The 17,110-nt window shown below is 45.3% G+C and overlaps 2 pseudogenes; one reads left to right on the top strand and one right to left on the bottom strand.

The window, feature by feature from the left end:
- Positions 1 to 2,196: 2,196 nt before the first annotated feature.
- On the top strand, positions 2,197 to 2,290 carry LOC115934158 (uncharacterized; annotated as a pseudogene).
- Positions 2,291 to 12,651: 10,361 nt separating this feature from the next.
- Positions 12,652 to 13,543, bottom strand: LOC129532498 (26S proteasome non-ATPase regulatory subunit 10-like; annotated as a pseudogene).
- Positions 13,544 to 17,110: the final 3,567 nt, after the last annotated feature.

The raw sequence follows: 17,110 nt of genomic DNA, 5'->3' as shown, positions 1-17,110 counted from the left end.
AAAATCACTTAAGCCAAAAATCGTGGCCGGGCGCGGTGGCTCACACCTGTAATCCCAGCCCTTTGGGAAACCAAAGTGGGAGGATCACCTGAGGTCAGGAGTTCAAGACCAGCCTAGCCAACATGGTGAAACCCCATCTCCACAAAAATAGCAAAAAAAATTAGCGGGGCATGATGGCAGGTGCCTGTAATCCCAGCTACTCGGGAGGCTGAGGTGGGAGAATTGCTTGAACACAGGAGGTGGAGGTTCCAGTGAGCAGAGATTGTGCCATTGCACTCCAGCCTGGGTGACAAAGGGAGACTCCGTCTCAAAAAAAAAAAAAAAAAAAAAAAAAAATGAAGATCTCAAACTGAATGAAAAAGACAATGGATGCCAACTCTGAGATGATAGGAATGTTGGAATTATTATACTGGTCAAGGTTGTAAAGCAGCCATGACGAAAATGCTTTGGTGACCAATTATGAACATGCTTGAGACAAATGAAAAAATAAAAAGGAAAAATTGATAAATTGGACTTATCCTTAAAACCCGTTGCTCTCTTCTTCCTTCCTCCTCCTTCTCCATCTTGTCCTTCTCCTTCTCCTTCTCCCAATGGCAAGTAGATTATATTGGCCTTGGGCTGGGACACTCGGGGGGAACCCACACCCATGGTGTGTGTGTGTGGGCAGGACGAAATTGAAGCTATCTGATGGTCACTTGCAGCATGACACGTTCTGGCTGTGTTGGATGACGAGTTGCTGAGGGCCTGGTTGGTTGGTAGCTGCAAAACCTAGACGTTCCTGCTGGCTGCATCTTCGCGGGGAGCTGGGATTAGGCAAGGAGTCTAGGGCCTGGATGCAGAGCCTGGGCATGCATGGGGGTCAGGGAGGATGGACCAGGGAAACCTGTGTGCTGGTTAGCATGGTCTATCTGCGGTTTCAAAGACAGAGCAGCACCAGAGGAGGAACCCTGTCTGGGTGTGCTGAAAGTGGCCCAGCAGAACATAAGGTTGTGGCTGGGACATGAATGCACCCCAGGGAGCACTGAACTGCTCTGAGCTGCCGACTAGGGCCATAGGCTAGCTATGTGGGCCCATATTGAGGTAGGGGCTGAGCAGTCCCAGCGGCACCGCCCAGGCTGCCTGCTCTGGGGTCCCTGCAAAAGCCGCCGCTGAGCCCACGGACTTCCGGGTCGTAAGCACGTGGGGTCTGAACATCTGCTTGGCTGGGTCAGCTGCTATGACAATGCCCGGGCGATCGTGCCCTCCAGCGCTGCCTGCATGCCGAGGAGGAAGCGAGTCCCCGCGTGAATAATCGGGCTCCGCCGGCTCACAGCGGATGTCAGAAGGTCAGGTCGCTCTGCTCCTTTCGCCTCCGTTTTTCCTCCTCATGGAAACTTTCTTGAGCTGCAGAAAAAGCTGGTCCTTTTCTTTCTGCCTGGCCCACAGCTTCTCCTGCAGCGTCAAAATGTGTCCCTTCGGTCTCCTCTGGTGACATTCTCTCTTCCATCTCCTTTCTCTTCCTTCGTCTGCTCTTCCTCCATCTTCTCGCCATCACCTTATCCGCCGCCTCCTCTCCCCTCTCGCCCCGCAGCCTGCGCTCCCGCCGGGGGCGCTCCGGACACACTGTCTGCGCGACCCTCCACGGGACCCGGCCCCCAGGCCAGCTCTCCCCGCCGCCAGCCCAGCTGGCAGCTATGGCTCCTCCGAGCGCACAGGAAAACCTTGGCTTTTGAAAGACCCTGTTAAAATAAGGATGAAAATATAAGCTATAGAGGAGAAAATATGTGCAAACCACGTATCTGGCAAAGTACTGGTATCTAGAATAGATAAAAACTTGCAAAAAAACTCAACAGTAAAAAAACAACAGTTTTGGCCGGGCGCGGTGGCTCATGCCTGTAATCCCAGCAGTTTGGGTGGCCGAGGCAGGCAGGTTGCCTGAGGCTGGGAGTTCGAGACCAGCCTGGCCAGCATGGTGACATCCCATCTCTAATAAAAATATAAACATTAGCCGGGCGTCGCGGCAGACGCCTGTAATCCCAGCTACTCGGGAAGCCGAGGCAGGAGAATCTCTTGAACCCGGGAGACGGAGGTTGCAATGAGCCCAGATCAAGCCACTGCACTCCTGCCTGGACAACAGAGCAAGACTCTGTCTCAAAAACAAAAGCAAAAACAAAACAGTCCTAATACAGCATGAACAAAAGATTTGAGAAACATTCTGTGCTCACTTCCGCAGCACATGTATTAAAAAATCGGAACAATACGGGCCCTGCGCAAAGATGACATGCAAATTCATGAAGTGTTGCATATTTTTAAAACATTAAACAAAATTTAAAAAAGAAAACAAACATTTCACTGAGGAGGATATACAGATGGCAAACAAGCATACAAAAAGATGTTTAACACTATTAGCCATTTGAGAAATGCAAATAAAAACCACAATGAAATATTGCTGTACACCTATTAGAATGGCTAAAATAACAAAGTGACAACAACAAATTCTGACAAGGATGCAGAGAAACTGGATCTCTCATCCTCTGCTGATGGAAATGTAAAGTGAGGTGTAGCCACCTGGAAAGCAGTAGTAGTTTCTTTTCTTTTCTTTTCTTTCTTTCTTTCTTTCTTTTTTTTTTTTTTTTGATACGGAGTCTCGCTCTTTCGCCCAGGCTGGAGTGCAGTTTCATGGTCTCGGCTCACTGCAACCTCTGCCTCCCAGGCTCAAGCGATTCTCCTGCCTCAGCCTCCCGAGGAGCTGGGATTACAGGAACCCGCCACCATGCCTGACTAATTTTTGTATTTTTATTAGAGACAGAGTTTCACCATGTTGGCCAGGCTGGTCTCAAACTCCTGACCTCAGGTGATCCGCCCGCCTTGGCCTCCCAAAGCGCTGGGATTACAGGCGTGAGCCACTACGCCTGGTTGCAGCAATAGTTTCTTAAAAAGCTAAACAGGTAACCACCACCATACCATGTGATCCAGCAATTTCACTCTTGGGCATTTAGCTGAGAGAAATGAAGACTCTGATATGAATGTTCAGAGCAGCTTTATTTGTAATAGGCAGAAACTGAAAACAATCCAGATGTCTTTCAATGGATGAATGGGTAAACTGTGATATATTCATACTGTGGAATACTACTTGGTAATAAAAAGAAAGGGTCTATTTATTATTACATATCACAACCTGTATGAATCTCCAGATTATTATGCTGAATTTTAAGTCAATGCTAAAAAGCTACCCCTTGGCCAGGCGCAGTGGCTCACGCCTGTAATCCCAGCACTTTGGGAGGCCTAGGCAGGTGGATCACTTGAGGTCAAGAGTTCGAGACCAGCCTGGCCAACATGGGGAAAGCCCATTTCTACTAAAAATACAAAAATTAGCTGGGCATGGTGGCGCATGACTGTAATCCCAGCTACTCGGGAGGCTGAGGCAGGAGAATTGCTTGAACCCAGGAGGTGGAGGTTGCAGTGAGCTGAGATCATACCACTGCACTCCAGCCGGGTGATAGAGTGAGACTCTGTCTCAAATAAATAAATAAATAAATAAATAAATAAATAAATAAATAGTTGCCTCCTGCATGATATAATATTTTTGAAAAGACAAAATTATAGAAACAGAAAACACAAGTGGTTGTCAGGGGTTAAGGAGAGAATGGGGGCAGGAGACAGATGAACTGTGGCTATTAAAGGGCAACATGGGCCAGGCCCAGTGGCTCACACCTGTAATCCCAACGCTTTTGGAGGCTGAGGCAGATGGATCACCTGAGGTCAGGAGTTTGAGACCAGCCTGGCCAACATGGTGAAACCTGGTCTCTTGCAAAATATAATGATCTTTGAGCATTTACAATATGTAAACATCTGTCTCAAATAAATAAATAAATAGTTACCTCCTGCAAGATATAACATTTTTGAAAACACAAAATTATAGAAATAGAAAACAGTAGTGATTGTCAGGGGTTAAAAAATATAAAAATTAGCTGGGCATGGTGATGTGCACCTGTAATTCCACCTACTTGGGAGGCTGAGGCAGGAGAGTCACTTGAACCCAGGAGGGGGAGTTTGCAGGGAGCCGAGATTACACCACTGCACTCCAGCCTGGGCGACAGAGCAAGACTCCATCTCAAAAAAATAATAATAATAAATAATAAATAAAAGTTAATAAATAAAAATTTAAAAATAAATTATCTGGGTATAGTAGTGCACGCCTGTAGTCCCAGCTTCTCAGGAAGCTGAGGTGGGAGGATTGATTGAATCCAGGAGTCCGAGGCTGCAGTAAGCTGTGATTGTGCCACTGCACTCCAGCCTGGGTGACAGAGTGAGTCTCTGTCTCCAACAAAATAAAATAAAGAGAGAGAATGATTGTTAAATGTAATATGGCCTCCTAGAGTGAATACTGGTACAATAGAATTGCCAGAGGCGTTCTAACCAGACAGACTCCATCTTGAGTGAGGGCTAGGAAAATGAGGCTGGAACTTGCTGGGCTGCTGTACCAGAAAGGTATTCCTAGCCTCTAGATGTTTAGTAAGGGAACAAATTGATAATGTTTACTAAACAGACCCAGACTTGGGAGTGTCCTGATATCCCAATATCTTGAGAACAAAGGCATTCCTAATTTTGCTTTAAAGATAATAATATCGATTCTTGCAAAATACAGTAATTAAGAAAATTAATCCTTTATCACAAACTCTTGAGCACAGCACATCTTCCCATGATCTTTTTTTATTCTATATATACAAGTATTGTACCTAGGGTGGATGCGTTCTTCCTGTTACTTTCGGGAACATTCTACTCTGTCTATGGAATAGCTGTACTTTCACTACTTTACTTTCTTAATGAACTTGCTTCTACTTTGCACTGTGAACTCACCCTGAAATCTTTCTTGTGTGAGATCCAAGAACCCTCTCTTGGGGTCTGGATCGGGACCCCCTTCCTGTAACAAAATGACATTAGTGAAAAATAACAATAACAATGAAGTCTCTAGATCTCTGTGTACCAATATGCAAAGATGTTTATATATTGTAACTTCTCAAAGATCATTATATTTTGCAAGGTCCTGTTTGTGTGAACAAATGGAGGGGTAAGCCGGCTACAGTGGCTCATGCCTGTAATCCCAGCACTTCGGGAGGCTGAGGCAGGTGGATCACCTGAGCTCAGGAATTCGAGACCAGCCTGGCTAACATGGCAAAACCCTGTCTCTACTAAAAATACAAAAATGAGCCGGACATGGTGGCACACACCTGTAATCCCAGCTACTCAGGAGGCTGAGGTAGGAGAATTGCTTGAACCCGGGAGGTGGAGGAGGCAGTGAGCCGAGATTGTGCCACTACAGTTCAGCCTGGGCGACAGAGCTAGACTCTGTCTCAAAAATAGTAATAATTTAAAAAAATGGATGGATAAGCAGGTCATGGTGGCTCACATCTATAATCCCAGCACTTTGAGAGGCCGAGGTGGGAGGACTGCTTCAGCTCAGGAGTTTGAGACCAGCCTGGGCAACATAGTAAGACCCCATCTCTATATTTAAAAAAAAAATGGATGGGTACATGCGTAGGTTTATGCAGAGAAACATGTATTATACATAATTATTTCAATCAAACTTTTCTAGAAGGAAACAGTGATTTCCTCTAATAGAGAGTGCAAATGGGAAACAGACAGGAAAACCTTACTTTTTTTTGAGGCAGACTCACTCTGTCACTCAGGTTGGAGTGCATTGGCATGCTCTTGGCTCACTGCAATCTCTGCCTCCCAGGTTCCAGCTATTCTCCTGCCTCAGCCTCCCAAGTAGCTGGAATTACAAGCGTGTGCCACCATGCCTGGCTGATTTTTGTATTTTTAGTAGAGACAGGGTTTCACCACGTTAGCCAGGCTGGTCTTGAACTCCTGACCTCAGGTGATCCGCCCCCACTTGGCCTCCCAAAGTGCTGAGATTACAGACGTAAGCCACCACACCCGGCCAGAAAACTTACTTTTTGCTTGACACACTACTGTTCAGTTTATGTTTTTTTAGTACCATGAGCATATATTACAACTATAATTTTTTTTTTTTTTAGATGGGGTCGCCCTCTGTTGCCAGGCTGAAGTACAGTGGCTCAATCATAGCTCACGGCAACCTCAAATTCCTGGGCTCAAACCATCCTTCCACCGTAGCTTCCCAAGTAGCTGGGACTACAGGCAGGTGCCACCATGCCCAGTGATTTTTTAATTTTTATTTTTGTAGAGATAGGGCCTTGCTCTGTCGCCCAGGTTGGTCTTGAACTCTTGGCTTCAAGTAATCCTCTCACCTCAGCCTCCCAAAGTGCTGGGATTACAGGCATGAGCCACTGGACCCAGTGACATTTATAATTTTTAAAACTATAATTACAATGCTGTCATTATTTAGGTTCGAGCAAATCTAATTGTGTCTTCCTTATTTTTTATTTTTATTTTTATTTTTCTGAGATGGAGTCTTGCTTTGTCGCCAGGCTGGAGTGCAGTGGCACAATCCTGGCTCACTGCAACTTCTGCCTCCCAGGTTCAAGCGATTCTCCTGCCTCAGCCTCCCGAGTAGCTGGGATTACAGGCAGGCGCCACTACGCCCAGCTAATTTTTTTTGTACTTTTAATAGAGACGGGGTTTCACCATGTTGGCCAGGATGGTCTTGATCTCTTGACCTTGTGATCCGCCCGCCTCGGCCTCCCAAAGTGCTGGGATTACAGGCGTGAGCCACCACGCCCGGCCTTGTGTCTTCCTTAAAACAAAAGATATGTTAGGGCATGATTGTTTTTTATTATGGGAGTATTTCCTTTATCAAATGACTAATAATAGGTTTATTTAAAAATGCCTTATATTGTGATTTAATTTGTAAAAGTGTGCCACTTTCTCCAGCTTTTTAAATTCATCTCTAAAAATTTACTTATCCTGGCAGGGCACAGTGGCTCTCGCATGTAATCCCAGCAATTTGGGAGGCCGAGGCGGGTGGATCACTAGGTCAAGAGATTGAGACCATCCTGGCCAACATGGTGAAACCCCGTCTCTATTAAAAATACAAAAAAAATTAGCTTGGCATGGTGGCGCATGCCTGTAGTTCCAGCTACTCAGGAGGCTGAGGCAGGAGAATTGCTTGAACCCAGGAGGCGGGGGTTGCAGTGAGCCGAGATGGCGCCACTGTGCTCCAGCCTGGGCGACAGAGACTCCATCTAAAAAAAAAAAAAAAATTTTTACTTATCCCGCCTGGGTGCGGTGTGCAGTGGCTCACGCTTGTAGTCTAAACTTCTCAGGAGGCTGAGGTGGGTGTATAACTTGAGCCCAGGAGGCGGAGGCTGCAGTGAGCCGAGATCTGGGTGGATAACTTGAGCCCAGGAGGTGGAGGCTGCAGTAAGCTGAGATCGCGCCACTGCACTTTGGCTTGGGTGACAGAGCGAGACCATGTCTCCAAAAAGAAAAAGAAAATCTACATTATCCTTTCAAGATCAGCTCAAAAACCTCCTCCTCCAGTATGAATAACCCTAGAAACAGAGTGGTTTCTTTCCTTTGGACTCCCATAGCCATTCTTTCTGCTGCTTTTATGATATGTTCTAGCATATTTAGTAATGTGTTTCATCTCTTCTACTAAATTGTATCCACCTTGAGAGGGTAGATTATGTTTATTAATCTTTGTATCTCCCACAATATAAAGCCCAGTGCCTTGGTGCTTGTATTAGTTTTCTGTTGCTGCTATAACTAAAACTGCCAAGTTAGTGACTTAAAAACAACACAAATTTAGTATCTTTTTTTTTTTTGAGATGGAGTTTTACTCTGTCGCCCAGGCTGGAGTGCAGTGGCGTGATCTCAGCTCACTGCAACCTCTGCCTTCCTGGTTCAAGCGATTCTTCTGCCTCAGCCTCCCAAGTAGCTGGGATTACAGGTGCCCACCACCACGGCCGGCTAATTTTTGAATTTTTAGTAGAGACAGGGTTTCACCATGTTGGTCAGGCTAGTCTCAAACTCCTGACCTCAGGTGATCCACCCGCCTCAGCCTCCCAAAATGCTGGGATTACAGGCATGAGCCACTGTGCCCGGCTGCAAATTTAGTATCTTACAGCTCTGGAGGTTAAAAATCTGAAATGGTCTCCTTGAAGTCTGGATATTTAGTTAAAAAAAAAAATCAAAAATCTGAAATGGGTCTCACAGAGCTAAAATCAAGCAGTAGGCAGAGATGTGTTCCTTCTGGAGGCTCCAGGGCAGGCCTTTTTCATTATCTAGAGACTGCCTACATTCCTTGGCTCATAGCCACATCACTCTGACCTCTGCTTTCACCATTGTCACACCTTCTTTGACTCTGACCCTCCTGCCTCCCTTTTTTTCTGGAGACAGAATCTTGCTCTGTCGCCCAGGCTGGAGTGCAGTGGTGCGATCTCGGCTCACTGCAAGCTCTGCCTCCCGGGTTCACGCCATTCTCCTGCCTCAGCTTCCCAAGTAGCCAGGACTACAGGCACCCACCACCACTCCCGGCTAATTTTTTGTATTTTTAGTAAAGACGGGGTTTCTCCGTGTTAGCCAGGCTGGTCTCAATCTCCTGACCTCATGATCCGCCTGCGTTGGTCTACCAGTGTCCTGCCTCCCTCTTATAAGGACTTTGTGATTCCAATGGGCCCACCTGAATAATCCAAGATAATCTCTCCATCTCAAGATTTTTTTTTTTTTTGAGACGGTCTCACTCTGTTCCCCAGGCTGGAGTGCACTGGCACCGTCTCTGCTCACTGCAACCTCTGCCTTCTGGGCTCAAGTGATCCTCCTGCCTCAGCCCCACAAGTAGGTGGGAGTACAGGCATAAGCCACCATGCCTGGCTAATTTTTGTACTTTTAGTAGAGATGGGGTTTCACCATGTTGGCCAGGCTGGTCTCAAACTCCTGACCTCAAGCAATCCACCTACCTCAGACTCCCAAAGTGCTGGGATTACAGGTGTGAGCCACCATGCCCAGCCTTTTTTTTTTTTTTTTTTTTTTTTTTGAGACAGGGTCTTGCTCTGTCGCCCAGGCTGGAGTGCAGTGGCACCATCTCTGCTCACTGCAACCTCCGCCTCCTACTACATTAAGGAACCAAGCTCAGAGTGACAGAATAGTTCCTCCTATTTACTCCCACATTCGTTGTTTTGTGTTGTTACTTCTGCTGATATTATTTGTAGACTTTGTATGGTGTTTGCCCAGATTCAAAGCTGAGCCTGTATCACGGGTTGGTGAGGGTGCCCTTTAAATGTAGTCCCTGCATCTAAGCCTGAGGCGCAGTCAACTCAGAAGCAAAGCAGCGGTTTACAGACCTTATTTTTTGGTATAAATCCAATCATTCTTCAGTTATTCAGGCTTCATAATTTTTGCTATACCTGAGTACTCTTTGACATATTTACCCAAGTTTTCTTTTTCTTTTTCTTTTTTTTTTTTTTTAAGAGATGAGGTCTTGCTGTGTTACCCAGGCTGGTCTCAAACTCCTGGCCTCAAGCAATCCTCGCAGTTCAGCCTCCCAAAGTGCTGGGATGCCTAGTTTTTCTTAACAAATTTTTGTAACTATAGGTTACAATTCGCATTTACTTAGCTTCAGTGAAATCACAGGTTAAATTTGCTATATTTTTTCCAATGCTGATTAAAATAATCACATAACTATCAAAATAAATACTCCATCTGAAATCTTCTCACTGGGATATGCTGGTACTGACAGATTGTAGCCTACTGGAATCTGTAGTCATTAGCCAAATCATGGCAGAGGCAAATGTAGATTTTTTTTTTTTTTTTTGACACAGAGCCTAGCTCTGTCTCCTAGGCTAGAGTGCAATGGCACGATCTCGGCTCACTGCAACCTCCACCTCCCAGGTTCAAGCAATTCTTGTGCCTCAGCCTCCCAAGTAGCTGAGATTACAGGCATCCACCACCATGCCTGGCTAATTTTTTGTATTTTTAGTAGAGACAGAGTTTCGCCATGTTAGCCAGGCTGGTCTCAAACTCCCGACCTCAGGTGATCTGCCTGCCTCGGCCTCCCAAAGCATTGGGATTACAGGCGTGAGCCACCTCACCCAGCTAGATCTTGCTTTCAATGTAAAATTCTAAATAGTGGGACTGCTGAAGTCTGTGACTAGACACATAAGTATTTTCAGTTGTTGCTGGTGACGATTATTTTTGATTAACTACTAGGATTTGGGGGAAAATATCTCCTAGAACCACCACTATGCCACTTTCCTGTCTGTCCCAATTGAAACACTTGAAGTGATGCATAAGTCGCTGGTACTTTCTGATACTATCTACTAGAAGGTCTTTGAGTCTTCCCTAAAGAGAGAAAAGAGTCAAGGGGTAGTGCCCTTTCATTTTTATTTTCCTTTAAAATTTTGGGCTTAGCCTTGATCTCAATGAAAGAAACTATAAATTACAATATCATTTAATATGCTTTGTAAGAAAGCTATTATGTCGAGTACTTCAAATTTTCAAAGTATTCACCATTACTTTGTTATCCTCCACTGCACTCCAGCCTGGGCGACAGAGTGAGACCCTGTCTCAAAAAATAAAATACAATAAAACAGAATAAAATAAATAAAAAGAAGGGGTGAGGAATATGTACAGTCTGGTGATATCAGGATTAAAGGAAACGGATTGGTGAAGAAAAACTTCATTATAACTTATCAGGCTTGTGATTTTTTTTCTTTCAACATCTTATTTTTTAGTTTCCGAAATACAAATCAAAATACATTTTTGTTACATATCATTTTAACAAGCTTAACATTCTTTTCAATACAAGATGACTCAATATAGGTATTTTTAAAAAGCCATACATTTTATTTTAGAGTAAACAGCTCATCAAAAAAATACGTGGGTACATGGGCTATTGTTGTTTATTATTTCAGAGCACACCCTCCAACTTAAAATTTGGTCCACTAAAATATGTAAATGTCCATCTGGGCGCGGTGGCTCACTCCTGTAATCCCAGCACTTTGGGAGACCAAGGCAGGTGGATCACCTGAAGTCAGGAGTTCAAGACCAGCCTGGCCAACATGGTGAAACCCCGTCTCTACTAAAAATACAAAAAAGAATTAGCCAGGTGTGGTGGCCCATGCCTGTAGTCCCAGCTACCCAGGAGGCTGAGGCAGGAGAATCACTTGAACCCGGGAGGCAGAGGTTGCAGTGAGCTGAGATCATGCCATTGCACTCCAGCCTGGGTGACAAGAGTGAAACTCTGTCTCAAAAAAAAAAAAGAAAAAGAAAAAGAAATGTTCCTCCTATCACAAAAATAAATTAAATCTCATGGCTGAACAAAACAGAAATGTGGCTGGGCATGGTGGCTCACATCTGTAATTCCAGCACTTTGGGAGGCCGAGGCTGGCAGATCACCAGGTCAGGAGTTCAAGACCAGCCTGACCAACGTGGTGAAAAACCTCTCTACTAAAAATACAAAAATTAGCCAGGCGTGGTGGCATGCGCCTATAATTCCAGCTACTCAAGAAGCTAAGCAAGATAATTGCTTGAACCCAGGAGGCAGAGGTTGCAGTGAGCCGAGATTGCGCCACTGCACTCCTGCCTGGGTGACAGAGCGAGACTCCGTCTCAAAAAAAAAAAAAAACCAAACAACAACAACAACAATTTTTAGGCTGGGCGCGGTGGCTCACACCTGTAATCCCAGCACTTTGGGAGGCCGAGGTGGGCGGATCACCTGAGGTCAGGAGTTCGAGACCAGCCTGACCAATGTGATGAAACCCCGTCTCTACTAAAAATACAAAAATTAGCCAGGCGTGGTGGCATGTGTCTGTTATCCCAGCTACTCAGGAGGCTGAGACAGGAGAATTGCTTGGACCCAGGAGGCAGAGGTTGCAATGAGCCGAGATCGTGCCATTGCACTCTAGCCTGGGCAACAAAAGTGAAAATCCATCTCAAAAACAAACAAAACAAAATAAAAACAAACAAACAAACAAACAAACAGAAATGTTGGCATAGGCCTGAGAAAGCTTGAAAAACAAGTTAGGATGTTTTAACTATATGGAGGCACATTACAGAAACCACATAGAAACATCTGGCAGAACAACTGGCTTATTTCTATTGGAGCGGTTCTGTTTCAGAAAGGGATATAAGGTACATGGGAGGGTGCTGAAAACTCACAACAGCCACAGAATTAGTTATTCAAAATTAACCAGAATTCAATATACAAGAATATATGACAGCAGTAGAACAATCTCAACAGTTATTTGCCTGGAAAGCAAAGCTGTAAGCTTAGAACAAGTTACTCAGCAGGAACAATGGTCAACGTATTTATACGACTTTGAAGGTGAGAAAACTTTATCATTCATAGATGATGTCTTGTGCACAAGTACATTAGTTTCCAGGACACTGGGAACAACAACACAACATAAAAAGTAAGAATAGGGCTGGGCATGGTGGCTCATGCCTGTAATCCCAGCACTTTGGGAGGTCAAGGCGGCCGGATCACTTGAGGTCAGGAGTTTGAGACCAGCCTGGCCAAGATGGTGAAAGCCCGTCTCTACTGAAAATACAAAAAGTAGCCGGGCATGGTGGCACATGCCTGTAATCCCAGCTACTCAGAGGGCTGAGGCAGGAGAATTGCTTGAACCAGGGAGGCAAAAGTTGCAGTGAGCCAAGATCACACCATTGCACTCCAGCCTGGGTGACGGAGCGAGACTCCGTCTCAAAAAAAAAAAAAAAAAAAAAAAAAGGTAAGAATAAATCCAAGCTGTTTAACCTTCCACCATTCTCTTGAGTATTAAACCCAGGCCACCTCTGGCCGCTTGCAGGGGTGTCTTTTCTTCTTTATTCTCAATGTAAATACTTGCTCCTTGGACACTTGCTCCTTCTTCCACTCTCTCCTCATCACAGGCTAAGTGTAGAGGAGTGTTACCCTCAGTGTCTTGGATGTTCGTGGGTGTTCTGTAGTACAGAAGGATAGGAATCATCTTCAAGTTACCCTTGGCTGCTGCCCGGTGCATTGCTGTAGCCTCACAATGGTCCTCAGCATGTGGATCAACCCCGCCTTCTAGTAACTTGACAACAATCTCATTCCTGTTTTTGGAAGCTGTATAATGTAGGGGAGTACAGCCATTTTGACTGACAGCATTTACTTGAGCACATTTACCCAGAAGGGCTTTTACAATCTCATCCTGCCCAGCGGAAGCCACAGTATGAAGAGGAGACCAACCTGTATCGCCTTTATCACTCACTGGCACTCCAAGTTGCAACAAAAATTCAACAATTTCTGCGTGTCTGGCTGAGCATGCCCAGTGCAATGCAGTTCTGCTGCTCTAGTCAGTTCTACTAGACAGGAATTTATCGGCCAGAATACTCTCCTTCAACTCTTCCAGCTTCCTCTGTAGGCCAGGTTGCAGACCATTAGGTTAGACACACACCCCTCCATTTTGCTTTCCCAGAAACTTGTGATATTATTTTTTATATGTGTGTGTGATTTATTTATTTATTTATTTATTTATTTATTTTTAGAGATGAGGGCTCACTATGTTACCCAGGCTGGTCTAGAACTCCTGAGCTCAAGTGATCCTCCCACTTCAGCCTCCCAAAGTGCTATAGGATTATAGTCATGAGCCACAGCACCTGGCCAATGTATGTGTTTTCATCCATGGTTCGTGACTCATAACTCCCATAGCCCATGTCACAGTAAACAGAATCTCTCTCTTTGACCTTCTCTTGCCCTTCTTTCACCTGCCTGATGCAGGCTTCTAATCTAATTGTGACTCATAAAACTCTCCATTCCAGAGGAAGTTCTGCCTCATTACCTGGAGGTAAGAATGCTGCACTGAAGAGCCAAGAAGAATCTGAACAGACAGGACTTGCTGGGTTTAGATCATTCCCTTTTTGTCCAATCACATTTCAACATGGTTGTCCATGCTTCAGTCATGCCTATCCAAGAAGTCTCCATAAAAGGCCCAAGAGGACAGGGTTCAGGGAGTTTTGGAGACCTGAACACATGGAGGCTGACAGGAAGGTGAATAAGAACTCATTCAACAGCCAGGTGCCATGGTTCATGTCTGTAATCCCAGCACTTTCGGAGGCCCAGGTGGGTGGATCACCTGAGGTGGGGGTTCAAGACCAGCCTGACCAACATGGAGAAACCCTGTCTCTACTAAAAATACAAAATTAGCTGGGCGTGGTGGTGGGCGCCTGTAAATCCCAGCTACTCAGGAGACTGAGGCAGGAGAATCGCTTGAACCTGGGAGGCGGAGGTTGCAGTGAGCCGAGATTGTGCCATTGCACTCCATCCTGGACAACAAGAGCAAAACTCCATCTCAAAAAAAAAAAGAAAAAAAAAAGAAAAAAAAAAGAACTCATTCAACCAACTCCTCGGGCACAGAAGTTCCTGGGCTCGGGACCCTTCCAGACCTCTCACTATGTATCTATGTATCTCTCTCTCTTCATCTGTTTATTCATACTTTTAAAAATATCCTTTATAATAAGCCAGTAAATGTAAATGTTTCCTTGAGTTGTGTGAGCCACTTTAGCAAATTAATCAAACCCAAAGAGGAGTTTGTGGGAACCCCAACCTAAAGCCTGTTGGTCAGAAATTCCCAAGGCATAGACTTGTGAATGGTGAGAAGGGGCGGGGCAGACTTGCGGGACTGAGCCCTCGACCTGTGGTTTCTGAGGCTATCCAGGATGATAACGTCAGAATTGAATTAAACTGGAAGACACTCAGCTGGTGTCCTCTGCTTGGTGTGTGTGGGGACATCTCCATATGTCTGGTGACAGAAGTCTTTTGTGTTGATTGTTGTAGTGAGACATTAGAGAAAAAAAGTTTTTTTTTTTTTTTTTTTTTTTTTTTTTTTTTTTGCTTGTTTGTTTTCTAACACAAGGCTCTGTCTCTCATTATATATAATAAGAAACACCGAAACTTTTACTGAGACATTCCCTCTGCCCTCTGGGCTTAAGTGATCCTCCCACATCAGCCTCCCAAGTAGTTGGGATTACAGGCACACGCCACCATGCCCGGTCTTTTTTTTTTGAAGACAGGGTCTCACTCTGTGGCCTAGGCTGGAGTGCAGTGGCATGGTCGTGGTTCACTGTAGCCTCAACCTCCTGGGCTCAAGCCATCCTCCTGCCTCAGCACCCCTGCCCTCAACCCCCAGTAGCTGGGACTACAGGTGTGCACTACCACACCCAGCTAATTTTGGTATTTTGTCTAGAGACAGGGTTTTGCCACATTGTCCAGGCTGGTCTCAAACTCCTGGTCTCAAGCTGCCTGGCCCAGGGTGCTTCTAATATGAACACAGCTCAAAACTTAGTTTTGGGACAAGGTGGTGCTGTGATAAACTCAGTTGGCAAATTCCCAGGGAGCAGAAAGCAAAGGAGATGCTCCCTGGCTGAACTCCCTCATTCCAGAATAAGTAAAAGGCAAAAGATCCTTTGGAGTTCTTCAACCGGAACTTCGTGATTTTCCTGCCTTCTCGAATTTTGAATTAACTGTTGAATCTGTTAGACTCACTGAAGTAGATATTGAAAGGAAAATCTATTGAAAGTGAACTAAGTATGGCCGGGCATGGTGGCTCACGCCTGTAATCCCAGCACTTTGGGAGGCCGAGGTGGGCAGATCACCTGAGGTAAGGAGTTCAAGACCAGCCTGACCAACATGGAGAAACACTGTCTCTACCAAAAATACAAAAAATTAGCCGGGCATGGTGGCACATGCCTGTAATCCCAGCTACTCAGGAGGCTGAGGCAGGAGAATTGCTTAAACCCAGGAAGCGGAGGTTGCGGTGAGCCAAGATCGCGCCATTGTACTCCAGCCTGGGCAACAAGAGCGGAACCCCGTCTCAAAAAAATTTAAAAAAATAAAGTGAACTAAGTAGGCCAGGCGCGGTGGCTCACGCCTGTAATCTCAGCACTTTGGGAGTCCAAGGCGGGTGGATCACTGGAGGCCAGGAGTTCGAGACCAGCCTGGCCAACATTTAGTATTTTGTACTAAAAATACAAAAAAGTTAGCCAGGTGTGGTGGCAGGCGCTTGTAATCCTAGCTACTCTGGAGGCTGAGGTACAAGAATTGCTTGAATCCGGGAGTTGGAGGTTGCAGTGAACCGAGATTGCAGCACTGCACTCCAGCTTGGGCAACAGAGTGAAACCCTGTTTAAAAAAAAAAGAAAGTGAACCTAGTGATGTTCCAAGTTTCAAAAGCAGAGTCAGGGCATGCATTTCTATAAGTATATGGGAATTTAGATTAATCAGATCTAAGTCTGATAAAATAGAGGTACGCAATCTGTATCTGATCTCTCAGTTGTGTTTGTAGACAGTGAGGAATCATTAGGAATGGATGTACACGCTGAGGCATAATTACTAAATATGCCTGCGGGGCACCTATTTTCCAACTTTGGCTGCTTTCCTTGCAGTGCCCTTGGTTCTTATAGGGCCTGGAAGGGGTTGGATTGTACGGAGATTAAAGGATTTATTCAAGATAGTTGCTTAAGTGCTCTGCTGGAGTGAACTGAGATGTGAGTTCCCCAGGGCAATCCTGTCAGCTAATTAGTGTGAATTGAGGTTTCAGGGCTTCCCAGGGAACTCTGAATAGTGTGTGGATCTAGGTGGATTTTGAGGCTCCCCGGGGCTCCCATGGCCCTACCTTGGCTTCTCCTTGCCCCTCCTCTTCAAACGGGATTTCGTCTCTATGGATTACAGTCTTGATTTTTGGTTAAAATCGGAAGATTGCTCTTTAGCTTCTACTCTCTCCTGAAAGCTCACTAAAGTACAGTAAAAAGTGTTATTAAAAAAGACTTAAAGTCTGGGCGCGGTGGCTCGTATCTGTAATCCCGGCACTTTGGGAGGCTGAGGCAGGCGGATGCCTTGAGCCCAGGAGTTTGAAACTAGCCTAGGCAACATGACGAAACCCTGCCTCTACAAAAAAATACAAAAAATGAGTTGGGTGTGGTATTGCAGGTGGGAAGATCACCTGAGCCCGGAGAGGTGGAGGCTGCTGTCAGTCAAGATCATGCCACTGCTCTCCAGCCTGGATGACAGAGAAAAACCCTGTCTCAAAAAAAAAAAAAAAAAAAAGTACTTAAACACTAAAGAAAATTGGAAAAGAGACAACAGCCCACAAAGCTGCTTAAATTGGAAAGCAAATGGGAAAATGATGACAAAATTAGCAGACGGGAGAAAGCTTAGTCCTAAAAGGGAAGTGAGGAAAACTGATAAGCAA

This window comes from Gorilla gorilla, chromosome 2, assembly GCF_029281585.2.
Source record: "Gorilla gorilla gorilla isolate KB3781 chromosome 2, NHGRI_mGorGor1-v2.1_pri, whole genome shotgun sequence".
NCBI lineage: Eukaryota > Metazoa > Chordata > Mammalia > Primates > Hominidae > Gorilla > Gorilla gorilla.
Note: the sequence above shows the minus strand (reverse complement) of the source record. Positions and strands in the feature narration are given on the sequence as shown.